The 16242-nt window shown below is 37.7% G+C and overlaps 1 pseudogene; it reads right to left on the minus strand.

The window, feature by feature from the left end:
* Positions 1-2078: 2078 nt before the first annotated feature.
* LOC122119427 lies at positions 2079-2175 on the minus strand (annotated as a pseudogene).
* Positions 2176-16242: the final 14067 nt, after the last annotated feature.

Here is a 16242-nt window from a genome sequence, read left to right on the forward strand (position 1 = left end):
ATTTTTGGTTGTATCATTTCACTTTTTGCTCTGCCATTTCCCAAATCATTTATATAGAAGGCATTATTTCATATTTTCTCATTCCTAGAATAAGCTGCACATGAAGACATCACTGGTTCTCATTTTCAGTCTGTACCTTTGAATATGGAGGAACATCTTTCCTCTGTTCTCCATCAATTCCCTACTCTCCAGTTAGAATAATTTCGAATAGTAAAATTAGAAAAAGAGAATATAAATCATGGTGAAAAAAATATGCAGAAAATTCACCGGATATTTCTGACCAGTTCAACCTATGTGAACTGTTAGGGAAATACATGGAAACCTCATTCCCACTGGCTCTCAAAGTCTCTGCTTAGTGAATTCTTAGAAAGATGAGGAACAAGATGAAAAAGTAAGGAATAGTATCAATTGCAAGACAAAAAATGGAGAAGGATCCAAGTAAATTTCTTCATTGGGCTACTGAAAATATTCAGCTTACTACAGTGCGGAAACTACTTTTCAAAAAGGCCACTCATGTGAATAATAGGGGATGATGATGAGTATACCCCACTTCATCTGGAAGCCGACAGTGGACGCTTAGACATTGTCCATGAGTTGGTGGCTCAAGTGGCAAATGCAATAACTGTAGATGGCTGGACACCCCTGCAAAGTGTATATATGCAGAATAATACCAGACTGGCTTCTTTCTTACTTCATCATGATACAGATACCAATGCCCTAACTAAAGGCCTCTTGACCCCCTTACATCTTGTGCTGAGAATTGAGATAGCAAAAATACACTGGATCTCTTTCTGTTGAACCATTATATAAACCAGGCGTGAAGAACAACTTAGAAGAAACTGCATTTCAAATTGCCCAAAGGATAAGTATTTATCACTACCTCTATGAAGCTGTGGAAGGCTGTACAAATTGTTCTCTTAAGTCCTAATGGTAGGGTTAAGTTTCTTAAATTTCAAAAATGCAAGTCCATCCTTTGTGTCCGTACAAAATAATTCCACAATCCAAATAAGGACAATATCTTTTTTTTTTTTTTTTGCTCGGTCATGGGGCTTGAACACTGGGCCTGGGCGCTATGCCTGTGCTCTTCAGCTCAAGGTGAGTGCTCTACCACTTGAGCCACAGCTTCACTTCCAGTTTTCTAGTGGTTTATTGGAGACAAGAGTCTCACGGACTTTCCTTCCCGGGCTGGCTTTGAACCGTGAGCCTTAGATCTCAGCGTCCTGAGTAGCTAGGATTACAGGAGTGAGCCACCAGCGCCCGGCAACACCAGTACTTACTGTAAAAATTCATGAATTCCATGAAATTCTTCCAAGTGAATTGCCTGCATTGGATGTCAAAATGAATTCAAGAGTTTTTGTATACATGTATAATGATTTCTGCAGAGTTTGTGATTTTTTAATCAGAAATAATTTTAATGTATCTGTTGAAATGAGTAGTACAGAAACTAAAGTATTTCTGGTGGTTGTCTGAAAAAGAATATTTTAAAATATTCTATATTCTATGTTTGCATAATGTTCATAATTTATTTTATTCTTTCCTAGATATACTTTGAATTCTATATTATTTTATTATATATAGGTTCATTAATGTGTCCTTTCAGATTGTATTCCATATAGAAAGTTTTAGATTCCTTTTTTGCCTAGGTCCTAATATTATTTTTCTTTGGGATAAAATGACAATTTTGTCTAATTTCAAAAGTTTTGTAAAGTTTATGCTATGTAAACGCCTTTCTGAGGTGAAGATTTAATACACTAATGCCAAACTAAATTTAATTTAATTAAATTACGTTTGTTGTTACACTTGTTATTTTGTAATCAACTTTTTTTTTTTTTAGGTCCGGTCCTGGGGCCTGAACTCTGGGCCTGGGTGCTGTTCCTCAGCTCTTCAGCTCAAGGCTAGCGCTCTACCACTGAAGCCACAGCGCCACTTCCGGCTTTTTTCTTTTTGCTTATGTGGTGCTGAGGAATCGAACCCAGGGCCTCGAGCATGCAAGGCAAGCGCTCTACCACTGAGTCACCTTCCCAGCCCTGTAATCAACTTTTTAATAACTGTTTTTCATTCCTTGCATCTGAAGAATGAAAAATACGGAATACTTCACAAATTTTCATATCATCCTTGTGCAATTGCCATGTTAATCTCTGTATTGTAATTTGGGAATACGTGCTGCTGAAGCATGTAGTATCGTCTAAATTTAAGTAGTTAGTGATGCAATCTTTATACAGGCTTATATCCGTGGGTGCCTACTTGGAACAAGGAAATCTTATTGTTCCTAACAATGCTATTATTTCCCTAAAATTCTGTGAATAGGGGAAAAATTACATGTTCAATCGATTGCTCACATTTGCAATTTTTTTTGTCAATGACAATTTTAAGTCTTTTTCATTTGGAATTTGATCATACTTTCAATAATTTATAGCTAGGTCCAAAGGTGATGGCTTTTTCAAGTACTTATTGATCCAACTGAATTAGGTTTGTGGAGCTAATGGATTCAAAGTAAGCCTTGCTTAAGAGCTACTTATAACATTCTGCAGCTGACATTTTCCCAAATGAGGTCTTACTGGCACAAATGTCTACCTGACCCTTTACTCTTCTCCCATGTAGGAACAGACCAATCAGAATATCTTACCCTGACAACATAGATTGTCTTACTTGAACAAAACTTAAATGTTACAAGGGATCATAGAGAGATGAACAGTTCAGTCAGAAGTGTTCAGACTAGAAGGTACTTTATCAAAATATAATTGTTTATTATATCTAACATTTCAAAAGTAGCTAAAGCCAAGAAGGTGAAAAAATTGATCATATGCGTGATTACTTAATGTCCTGGCCTGTCTACCATCCAACCAGGCAGGAACTTACACCATTGCATTTCTATCACGAAATATTTTCATAGTTGCAGGAGAAGTCCAGATGTTTCTCCTCATTATTAGGCCTTTAATTGGTAATGTTTTAATGGTAAAGCTTTAGGTCCAACTCTATCAAACACTGAGGTACAGATAATGGAATAATACTTTAAAACAGAGTTGCCTTTGATACTGTAACCACAACAGAACAATGCAAAGCATGTGTCTTTTTATTATATTATATAGTTATATATTTTATATTTATATGTGCTGATTTTATATTTCACACAGTGAAACTTACTAGAATTAGTTGATAATTTCACTAATAAATTAATATTTATTTATTCCAATAAATAGAATAGGAATATAAATAATTAGGTTTAAAATGTATATTAGAATATATAAAGTATCAGAGCAATGTCTTTGGTATAAACTTGTGATACATTCTAACTGTTCTTGGTCTTCTGAATTCACATGGTAAAAAAAACAATGTTGTTTTCCGCTAATCTAAAAGGGATTTTGCTCTGCTTCTCTGTTTATTGTTTTAACTCGCTGGTCCCAAACTGTTTTTCAACATATTTCTGAAGCAATCCTACTAATTATGCCCAAATTTTGCTGATAAGGTGTCTAACAAATATTATTCTTCTGCATGACACAATGATTCCTAGGATCCCAGGTCCCAGTTATCGGCATCATCAGATAACAGAGGCAAGACTTCTCACCAAGGCCCATGCAACATGCCAACACAAAGTATTTGAAGATCCATCTCAAGTTCTAATTTCCTATATTTAAGGGCCCCAATTCCTTGAGATGCAGGAATTAGCAGTAAGCAATTGTGAAATGCACGGCAACTTAAAATGAAAGATGAGATCACAAAATTTGAGAGTATGTATGACAATTCAAACATTCAACTTACAGCTGACCAGCCCATATGAGTGAACAAGTTCACAAAGTGTCATAAGATTATTTTTAATACCCCTCCCCTATGATTAATGAAAGATTTTAGTCCTGCATAAGTGAGCCAAAAAGTAGTTCCTGGAAGGATAGATCGATAATTGGTCTACCAAGGCCCAGAAAAATTTACTTAGAGTTCAAATGTAATTCAGAAAAATATTGAGAAGATCCTTAGTGCTTCAAAACACTGGGACTTCAGTACAACATATTTCAGTGGTATAAAAATGTCACTCTCAAACCAATGATGATCTACATTTAATATTTTGAAAATTATTCCTTTTCAAATTAACTTTTTAAAATCACATTCGCCAAAATAACATTTGACAAGTAGATGATACTTAGTGACATTACAAGTTTTTCAAGTGTAGGCAGCAAGTTACAATAGAGTTGAATTATTTACCCAGCACTAATGCCCAACACATTCAACCATTCATTAAAGTGTAGAAATAGTACCACCCACAATTTGTGTTTTTCAGTAAGGGCCTTCCAGAAATGTGTTAGGTAGGTCAGCCTCCCAAATTTCAAACCCAAAAATTAGCTAATAAAGTCAATGTCATCATTTAATAAGGTACATTTTAAAAAGTCACAAGTAGTTGTCTTATCATATGTAATAATATGTTTTCCCTATCTGTCTAACATAGGAAGAAATATGACTTAAGTCCTGAATATGGGTACTCATCAGAGATATGACAAACATAAAATCTGTCTTCTATTTCTATCATATTCCTCTATAGGAATAAATTTTAGTATTCTTCTTTTTCCAAAACTTATAGGTAGTAGAAAATAATATCCCATGTAAAATAAAACAATCACACCATTGTACAAAGCCATTTATAAGAACTGGTAGTTAGGAATACATTCTATGCCAATGTTTTTACTTTCTTTTTGACTAAAGATTAATCTTCCAAATGGATGAGAATAAAATCATGGTTAGGTGCTTCACGTCTCCTGTCTTGCAAATTTGAATGAATTATGGAAATATAAGCTGACATCAGTTCAAGCATATGCAGTATGGAAACTCCATGAAATGTACATAAACCTTTCAAAGTATTAATAGACAGTGTAACAGGATGACTATCAGGAAGTTGAAAACAGAAAGGAATTATAGTAAAGACATAGAATGAATGAAAAATGAACAAGGGGCAAGTACAGCTAGAATACTCAATCTAAACATATGATAAAGGAAGTGGTAAATCTGAAATAAATCTTGGAGAAGGGGCTGGTTGAGAATGATGGAAGGAGTGACTCTGATCCAAGAGCATTGGACAATTAGATGGATATATTTAATTGTAACACTTGCACAACCTTTTGAAATTCAGTTTAAAAACACAACAAAAAACAAAAACACAAAAAAATCACAACCAATCTGAAATCTCTAGAAAGTATGAATATGACCTCCACAAATTTTAAGCAGTTAATGAAGGAAGGGTCGTCATGGGAAAAGCAAACAAAGCTATACAAAGAGAGAAGTTTGGGATTGGGGAGAATTTTGAACAGATTTAAATAGATTGTCTAAGGTTATAAATCACCTACATCTGCTGCAAATATTATCTTTCTTCTATGAGTTCTCTGTCTGAACTGGATAATCCAGTCGTGAGACACACTTGATAGCTTGTGAAGACAGAATGGAAGAAACAAGATCAAGAACCCATTACTCCACTGGAGAGAAAACAATCCTCTATGTTTTCTCTAATCTCTCTTCACTACTCTTTCTTCATACTTTTAAGTCAATTGATTTTGAATTATATTTTTCCTTCTTTCTTCTGACAAAGTAATTGGTCAAAGTAATTCCTTAAATATTATTTGCCATTTTCGTCTTTCATGCTGTTTAATTGGCCAAGCAAGTCTATTAAACTTCCCTCTTGCATTTGGTTGCCCTGAAACTTAATGTAAAACTTTGTCTCCAGAAAACAGTCCAAGAAGCTGTGATCACAAATATTTGGCTGTATTTTTTCTTTTACCTTGAAAATCTTCTTGTGTCTAAAGTGCCCACAAAAATAAGTAATCCATCACTTTTTGGTTCAATCCATTCTAACCTAAAAGATATATTTTGCTAAGAAGATGGTTAGAGGAAACTGAAAAATACTGCACTTTTATCTTCTATCTTAAGACTCTCCTTAGATACCATATCAGGAACAATGAAGTTATTCTATGCAAAATTATTTCAATAGATGATTTTTCTCTTGGTCTTGCATTTGTTCACCAAGATGTATGGAGGAGCGTAGAGTTAAATCACCTATACCTAGGAAGACAGTGTCTGTTACAAAAGGACAATGCTTCTATGTCCTGCTTCTATGTCCTCCTCTTAGCTCTTGCCTGATTTCCAATTAATCACAGCATTTTGGCTTCAAGTTTAGTGAAGCTGAAGGACTATATGGGCTCCACCACTGTTACATCTTCATGATTTCTCTTTTAAAACTATTTAAGTTGCTTCATTTGGATGTGGAATTTATTTTCATGTCTTCATTCAATCTGTTCTGCATTGTAGTGAGCCAAATAGGCTCTGTAAAATCACTTTTGGTAATAAAATTACTAACACAATTTAGTGCTGGGAAGTTGGCTCTTTGGTAGAGCGCTTGCCTTGAATGACTAAGGCCCTGGGTTCGATTCCTCAGCACCACATAAGCAAAAAGAAAAAAGCCGGAAGTAGTGCTGTGGCTCAAGTGGTAGAGCGCTAGCCTTGACCTGAAGAGCTGAGGGACAGCGCCGAGGCTCAGAGTTCAGGCACCACGACTGGACATCCAAAAAAAATATGAACACAATTTATATAAAAAAGTTTGGCCTCCCTTCACTGCTGAAGCCAATACGCTTAGCAAGGCTTTCTAAGAACTATGTTTTCTTACCTTTTCCATTTGCTCAATTCTTTTCTGAACCCAAAACATTTTGGCTTATGTAATAAGAGAAGTCTTCACTATTTCATGTTATTAAGGATATTATTTTTTGTGAGCCACTTAGAAATGTGAAATCATTGGTTTGAAGTATCCAATCAGATTTTTTTTCTGTGTTTCACTGCTTCACATGCAAAGACATTGTAGAAAGTGTTACAAACAGAAATGTGTAATCCCAACACCTTCTTTCATTGTGGAGGGCACTTTCTCCCTAAATATTTTGACTCAAATTATCTTTTCCAGAGAATTACGGTTTGGTATTTAAAGGTAAATTCACAAAATTGATGTCTTATTTTTTAAGAATTTGAATTTAAATTCCAGTATATCCTTGTTTCAACATAAGAATGTATTTCCTGGGTAAGGATAATTCCAAGGGAACCTACAGGATTTAGAGCAACGTTTCTGAGGTTTGTTTGTTTAGTGTGAAAATGAGCATCTTCACCCACATTGCTTCCTCTCTACTAAGTCTCCGTGGATTTCTTTGCATGAAAGCCTATTCTCCCAGGCAATTTTAAATTTTCTTAATAGGCTAGGTTGTTAAAAATTTTGAACAACTCAAATTTACCTGTCATAACTTTAAAACCCTTGAAATACCTTTATCAGAACTGTGAATTCACAAATCCTAATTCCACCTTTACCATCAAAAAGTTAACATGCTGTTTTCATGATATGGTGTCCATGCAGCTATTATTTTCCAGTGGTTTTGTACTGCGTATACATAACCATATAAGCTGAGGCTAAGCAAAATGAATTCCAAGATATGGAACCAGATTTTTTCAATTGTGGTTGTTGTTTTTGATGAACTATGTGATTTGTTTTCTCTGGGTTTTCCCCCTATTGTTCATTCCTGCTGTATTTGATTTTGTATTGTGTATGCATTTACCTTAAATAGGGAAGGGAAGAGGAAGAGCAAAATGGTGAGACAAATGACAAAGGGAAAACCAATGCAATAGCAACACTCACAAGACAATATATTGGAAATGTACATTACAGCTTGTGAGGGGTGAAGGAAAACTGTGAGAAAAATGAGGGGGGGGTAACAAGTTTGAAATGTTTTGTATTTACTACCTTACAATTATTGTAACCTCACTGTACATCAATTTGATAATAAAATTGAAAAAATAAGCTGCATAAAATGTAATTTCACTGTATTGGCACAGTAAATATTATTCTTTATGTAGTAATATTTTAAAAATCAGTACTATTTGACATCCAATTCAAATTAATTACCACTTCTTTATCAGAGGGTCATCAACGTGATTGTTATCCAACTAGACAATATTTTCATAATATACTTGCCGAATTTTTCGAAAAAGAATACATTTAATACTTTCTAATTCTAAAACAGAAAACCACTTTAATGCTATGGAAGCCCAAAACATTTAAAATTAACTAAGTTGTTAAGAGGACAGAATACATGTGTTCTTCAAAATTCCTATGAGAAATAACTACTCATAATTACTCATTTTTAAATTCTCAACATTCCATACCTGAGAGATTCAAAACAGTACTTTTTTGCATGTTATGAAATTTTGCAATAGATGCAGTTTCCAATGGGGTGTTAAAGATTGAGAAGTCAACAGAAAAATAGCCACATTCTCGTAGAGGAGAAAACTATGAAGCATCTGTAATAATTAATTCGTCAAGAGTAAGCAATTTTTTTTATCAGAGTAAGCTGTTATTTCTATGACCATCAATCCCAAGATTTATACCATGAAGTCATCCTAGCCCAACAGTTTCCAACTTGTAAGGGGCACCTTGAAATTCCTTAATTCATATCATGAATAGCTTATCTCTATTGTGAAAAATACTACACCTCTGCTAATGTGATTTCCTCCGTGTTCTGGAAAGACACCACAATAAACTGAGCTGCATCATTTTTCCTCACTTGCAAATATTATTTATATTTATACTTTTTTAATTATCATAGATATTGAGGAAGCTAAGAGCGGAAAATTATGGTTCAAAGCCCACTCTGGCAGGAAGGTTTCTTAGAATCTTATCTCCAATATACTTCTCCGTAAAAGCCAGACACAATGTGGCACTGAGGTTGAAGTGGTAGGGCAGGAGCCTTGAGCATAAACAGGCTCAGAGACACTGTCCAGGCCAAGAGTTCAAGCTCTAAGCAAACCAATAAAACAAAAACAACGTTGAATACAAACCCCAAACCTAGCATTTTCCTCAATGTATACAGAGGCACTTAAATAAGGAAATGGCTTCCTGTGTTACTTATAGGTTGAAGAAAGAAGATGTCACAGAATTACTCTCTTCATACCATTTTAAACTAAACCCTCAAAAAATGCTGTTTTTATAAATTTATAAATTACTGTCATCCATTTGTTGGCAACTCTGTCTAGATTATTCACATTAACATGGTATACATGAACTGTGGGAATTATCTATTTACTATATTCTAATTATAACTCTCTTGAAAGAATATTCTAGGAAAATAGAATGCCAGAATCATTTGTGAATTTTTCAATTAATCCCTCTACTTAAAAAGAATTTTGTAGTATCCTATAGAATATAAGATTACAAACAAAACCAAGATATATATTTTAAATCTAAATTCTAATTTATCAAGGTCTACAAAGTCCTACATTAGATGAACTTTGCTATTTCTCCAGGCTTATGCTTTTGTAATTCTTCAACATTTCTTTGGAATCCAACAGAATGTTGCTTACTCACTTTTGCAAATTTTTGGATGGGAATAATGAGCCATTTTGCATCTAGAATGTTCTGTAATGAAGAGAGCATTTAAAACACAAGTGAGGATATATATGAGTTGCATTTCAATAGGAAAATTGACTTCTCAAAACATAATGAGAAAATTAGACCCAAATTCCAACTGTGTATTCATTTCTTGTTGTTTTGTTTGTTTTATTGAGACAAAATTATTCTACCTGTTCCAGGGAAGATATCGCAATGTAGTTCCATTCTCTAATCTCCTGTCGAAGTGCTAGAATTCCAGGCTTGTATCACATTGCCCTGCCATAGTTTGTTTATTTACTCTAGAAACAGACTAGCAATTCTGAACTTCTCCTATGATCTTATCCACTAGACTGACTGCTCAGACTGTTTATGTACTATTTTCAAAGATGTTCTAACATTTGACACAAGATATGAACATTTTCATATGCACCTAGAGGGTTCCCTGATTCATTCCTCCATGAATCCTATCCCATTAATAATGTTGCTTGACTCTCTTACTATCTCTGATTCCTACCTATGTAAGATTCTCAACTTTTGGGGGGAAATTTCACTTGAGGGCTTTCTAATATTAAAAATTATTGCTTGATTCTAGTCTTAATCGGGACATATTTTTATTGTTTTCTAACTTTTCTACATATTCTGAGAATTGTTTTATTTGTGTATTTTTGTGTGCACATATAAATCCCTCTGTGTGTATGTGTATGTTTGTATGTATGTATGCACAAACCTCAAGCTCTTATTCAGCAATCTTGCTCATGACTGGTATTCCAGCTTTTGGCTGTTTAATTATAGGTAGTGTCTCAAAGCCTGTTCTGCCCAGGCTGGATGCAAATTGAACTTCTCAGACTCCTTTACATTCTTAGGTTTTATTTTTCCAGGAGTATCAACTTTTAAACTACAAACACTTTTGTGAGTGTAAAGTCTATCCTGTAGCCCAGATTTTTAATGCAAGAATTAATATAAAGATTGATGGACATATACATTACATATCTTGAGTGTACACTGTTAGAAATGTGATCCTAAGCTCGGTGTGGTGAGATCTGAGGATTGGGATTTAAAGCCAGCCCAGGTAGGAAAGTCCTGGAGACTCTTTTCTCCAATAACTACCAGAAAACTGGGAGTGGCACTGTGGCTCAAGTGGAAGAGCACTAGCCTTGAGCTTCGTTGCAGAAGGACAGCACCCAGTCCCAGATTTCAAGTACCATGACCAACCACTACAAAAAGAATATAAGAAAAGGAAAAAAAAGAAATGTGATCTTAGCCACCAGATTCATTGCTAGTATAATTCCTGTTCTTTCAAAATAGATTCTTTTTTTCCAGTTAAGTCCATTATCTCATGGACTTAACTTAACATTAACATTAACTTAACTTAACATTATCTCATATGACTTGCATTGGAAACAGAATCATTCTTCCATTCTTCTTTTTACAAAATTAGGTGATTAGCAAGCGTGATTTAGAAAGGAAGTGGCTTCATGTTCCATATAGGAGTAATGCTTTCTCTATATCACTCCCATAAATCTACATACTGGACTTGGCTTTATTGTTTCAATGTTGTCTTATTTGTAGAGTCTTCTATATTTTACTGAGCCCTTTTATATAAACACAGAACTTCTCTCTCCTATTATTGCTATTGTTTCTCTTACTGTTAACTCATGTACAATTGGGAAATTAAGGCACAGCACATAAACTCACAAAAAATGGTCTGAGAACCTTCTTCCCATTTAAAATTCACCTTAATTTACAGAGCACTAAAGAAGTTTGAACATAATGTACTCATGAATAAAGTATTCATAAGCAATTTAAATTTCATATTTTCTCTTTACTAAGTTGTCTCTGAAACACGTGTTACCTCATGTCTAAATGTGTCGTTGTGCTGTTTCAATGAAGTCAGAAAACATTCATTTTATCTCTAGCAGCACCATAGATTGTTACTGGAAGTAAGTGGAAGTAACTGTTACTAGATGTGGAAATTGATCTCAGGAGAGGAATTGAACATAGAGGAATGACAAAGTTCAAGTTAACATTTGCTTTCCTTTTTACTGTACAAGGAAAGAATTCAATGTTTGAAGGAAACTTTCTCCCTGACATTTTTGAGTGTGTTCTTTCCTCATATAAAACTTGTCTGTAAACTTGTAGTTGAGAATATTACAGAAGGAAACAATATGCCATTTGAAGTTCAGCATAGAACAAAAGGAAATAACTTTGTTTTAAAAATGTTCTACTGCAAAGAAACAAAGATATGGAGGTTTTGAAGTGTCTTATGGATGGATGTTTCACTCCTGAGATGATTCTCTTGTTGCAGGAGTCAGTTATCAATTCGTTTAGTCTGGTCCTGAGTTTTCCATAGCAATAAAGATTTCAAAAACGCAGGATCCAGTGAGTATGATCAGCAAAACCAGCCTCTTCTCAGACCACTTTAAGGAGAGTCCCAAAGAAATACCTAGGGTTTGTGTTGTTTGCTTGTTTGTTTACTTTGTGCTGGTTCTGGGGCTTGAACTCAGAGGCTGGACCCTGTCCCTGAACAGTTGTCCTTCTTTCCCACCTGCCCACAAAGCTAGTACACTACTGCTTGAGCCAAAACTTCACTTCTGGTTTTTTGGTGTTTAATTACAGATAAGAGTTTGACAGACTCTCATGCCTGGTTGGCTTTGAACTAAGACAGTAAGAAAGCTAAGTGACATCAACTGGATGGACTTCTCTTTTGAACCAAGAAATATTAGATGAAGTTTACTATACAGCTAATATTTGACAATTTTTAAAGAAGAGAATATGTTCAGCAAAGAAGCCATAACTTAAATAACTCAGCAAAAGTACTTGCACTGACTCCATTGGGAAGATTACTATTGACTTCATCATTCCTTTGGGGGAAACTTAAACCCATATTTGCACTTTTTTGTTGATTGTGGGTATGGAACACTGATTCTGGGCACTGTCTCTCAGCTCTTCAGCTCATCTAGAATGCTCTACAACTTTAGCTACAGCACCACTTCTGGGTTTCTGGTGGCTAAATGAAGATAAGTGTTTCATGGACTTTCCTGACCAGGCTGGATTTGAACCACAATCCTCTGGTTTCAACCTCCTGAGTAGCTAGGATTACAGGCATGAGCCACCAGCACCAGGCTTATATTTGCATTTATGTGCACTGAATGACACTGTGTAGACAAAGAATGGAAATTTTAACCAAATGATGACATTGCAGCTTTTTAGAAAAATTGAGATAGCAGTGAATATGTCCTCCTTTTCCATTTTGTTTCATTAAGACTCATGAGCTATGGGACTCTTACATTAGCATCCTGTGACGTCTGTATAGGTGTAGTTAATATCAGTAAAGGTTTATAGACAAATATAGAAAGACAGATGTTTAGAAAGCAAAGAGATCAGGTATGAAAGAACAGCAGAGAAGGAGATACATTTATCTAGCCTAAGAGATTTAGAATGCTAAAGGCAATGAGGAATAAGCCTAGTTGATAACTAGTTCTTCAATAACCAAAAATGGTTCCCTAGAACTGTTTCTGTTATACCTTAGTTACTATCATTTCTTTCCTTCCATCTGCAGTTATTCCTTCTCTTCTGTCACAACTGTTAATTAGCCTCTGCCTTTTTGGTGCTATAACTGTCCAAAATGATTTCCAAATCTCACTTAGACTACCCTTATCATTGTGATTAGCAGAGACCCCACTCAAAAGCCTGGAATCTTTGAATTTCCAGAATTAATATTCACCTGACATCTAAGCACGTTCCTGGCATTAATTGCCATGACCTAATGAACAAAACTTTTTTTTTCAACACACTATCCTAACATAGGTAAAGTACATGAATTAGGGACTATTGTCAAGTATCAGTATGGAAGGAACAATTATATATTCCAAGTTTGGGTTCTTTATTTTGTATTTACTAACTAAATGTTCATTGTTGTTGTTTTGGCAGTCCTGGGGCTGAAACTCAGGGCTTGGGAATTATTCCTCAACTTTTTTTTTTCTCTCTCAATTCTAACCCTCTACCACTTGAGGCACAGGACCACTTCCAGTGTTTCTTTTTCAGTTTATGTGTTACTGAGGAATTGAACCCAGGGTCTCCTGCATGCTTAGGCAATCATTTTACCGTGAAGTCCCATTCCCAGAACCCTAAATGACTCTCTTAAGATGGCATTACATTTTCATTCTGTAACTATGTATCATAATTTTAGCCAGAAATTTTTGCTAGAAAAGGGCATTGATCACAGTACTGAATCCAGTAAGGCTAGATGGTCAATGAATAACTGTCACGGTCTAGCCAGGGCACAGAGGGCCTCATGGAGCTGGTACAACAGCCTGAACGAGACAGCTCCTGACCCACAGCCCACCTCCAGAATGAGAGGGCCACCTTGGTACCAACCACGTTGGGGATGCTGGGCCACCTCCTCCAGCACCCATTCAATCAGTTCCTGAGAGAGAGAGAAAAAAGGAAAGAAGGTCAGAATTACACTTAAGCCAGGTTCCTGTGGCTCAGGCCTATAATACTAAGTACAATGGAGGCTGAGATATGAGGATTGTGGTTTATAGCCAGCCCGGGCAGGAACACCTGTAAGACTCTTATTTCCAAAGAACCACAAAAAAACTGGAAGTGGAGCTGTGACTCAAGTGGTAGAGTGCTAGGTTTGAGCTGAGGATCTCAGGGAGCTGGCCCAGGCCCAGAGTTCAAGCCCCACAACTGAAAAGAAGTGGACTTCTCGCCACAAGAAGTAGATTGAATAACACCCATTGTCCTAGGGAGCATGGCAGGGATGTCAGGCCCAGCTTCCTGTCAGCTGGGAGTCATGAGTAGGTCACTCAGCTTCTCTGTGCCTCAGTTTCCCCAGCTTCAAAACTGAACAAAGTGAAGGATCCCGTTCCTCATGGGGATTGGGTATTAAAGAGAGTCATGTTTTGTTTCATAATCCTATACCAGTCACAACATTAATAACACCCACCATCTGAGATCTTTCCAGGTATCTTCCTGTCATATTCTCACAGAACTGCCAAAAACCATATCTGACAGCCCCTCCCTCTGTGCCTGACCCTGCTCCAGAGATCCCTCTGTATTAATCCCTTGTTTCTTCACAACTGTCCCATGAGGAGATTGAGGTCCAATGGTTGAGACCCAACCCAGAGCTTCACCTGTCGTCAAAAATGGGCTGCCGTGGTCTGAGTTTGGGACAATCCATCTAAACCACTGACTGAGCATGGCTCTACATGTCTACCATTCCAACTACAGAAGAGAGGGCCCGGTGGCTCATGCCTGTCACAGACAGGAGGACTGTGATCCACCCCAGTATGAGCATATATTAATTCTCCATCTCAGAAATGCCCAAGACAGAAAAGCTGGTAGAAGATCTGACTGGCAAGCCTAAGACCTTGAGGTCAAATCCTAATATACCAAAAAGAACCAGAGTCCCAGTGCCAGAGGCTCATGCCTTTAATCCTAGGTACTCAGGAGGTTGAGATCTGAAGATAACAGCTCAAGATTTAAAATTGGGTTGGCCTCGCCCATCAGAGGTCATGATGAGAAGACCCAGAATCTGACCTATGCTGTTGCACTCCATACTAGCAGGACTCATATCTTTACTAAGTGTGGCCATGCTCTCTGTCCTCTGGTAAGCCATCCCCTGCAGGCTGCACTCCTAGGTCCTCCCAAGCTCCCACTGCCACCAACCAGGCCCAAGGGAATACGCAGCTCCAGGGCACACACAGATCCCTTATTCTTGTAATTTAACAGTGCTGTGTCCCCTTCAAGCATCTCACCCTTCTAGGCTCCCAGACATCAACTATGAAGCCCATGCATTCCCCAAAAATAGCAGGTAGAAGTTACCAAAGCATTCAGCCTCCTTGTTACAACCCACTTCTACACACACACACACACACACACACACACACACACACACACACACACACACACACACACATCCAGACCGGTGACAGAAGACTCATCCATGGGGTACCTGCAATTTGCCAACTGATGACACACCTGAGCACAGTCAGGCTGTACAAGGAGAAAGATGATCTCTCTCTTTGTCTCTCTGTCTCTGGCTCTGTGTCTTCAGGTGAAAGGACGACTGAGCACAGAAAACAAGGGTTCACACAGCAAGGGGGATCTATCTTCTGCATCCAATGCCTCCCATCCCAAGAAAAAGGGAAAAGACCGCAGAAGGCAGGTGTGTACATGCTGCTCCCCACCTCTGACTAAAACCACCAGGTTCCCACCAGGGAAAGGAAGGGTGCAGATGTGCGGCTGTGTGGCTCCCATTGCTCCAGGCCAGGGGCTCTGTGGCGTCCACTCCTCACGTAACCCTGCATCTCCCCATTTCCTGGGACACTAGATGCTGGGGATGGGAATGGGATCCTGGGTCAACACCCACCCCCACCCCTGAGGCACATTTATGGCAGGGCGTGGCTCAGACTGTGGGGCACAGAGGAGGTGCGGGTCCTGGTCAGGAGGGGGGGTTATATGGGGACGCAGGGAGCGGGCCTATGTGGCCACCACTCACATGTGCTGCAGGCAAAATCTGTTGGCAGCTGCTCCATGTGGGGCGAACAGCAATGGCAGTGGTATGGCAGACATCAGGCTCAGAGCAGAGGACAAGGAGGCCAGGACCAGGTCAGACCCACAAGCTGGCTGGTGGCGCACCATTGCACCATTGCCTGAGGAATCCAAGAGGCAACCTGGGTTTGAGCCAGCAGCACCAGGTTTGAAATGCTGTGCCACGGGGAAGGTGAGAAGGGGGCCAGAGCACAGGCAGGCACATGGTGGGCCTGAGCAAGGCCTCTCCTCCTAGGCCTCGAGTCTCTTGCTCATCACTCAGCCACCTCTACCTTCCTCAACTGCTG

Source organism: Dipodomys spectabilis, unplaced genomic scaffold (assembly GCF_019054845.1).
Source record: "Dipodomys spectabilis isolate Male_0828 unplaced genomic scaffold, ASM1905484v1 ptg000168l, whole genome shotgun sequence".
Classification (NCBI taxonomy): Eukaryota; Metazoa; Chordata; class Mammalia; order Rodentia; family Heteromyidae; genus Dipodomys; species Dipodomys spectabilis.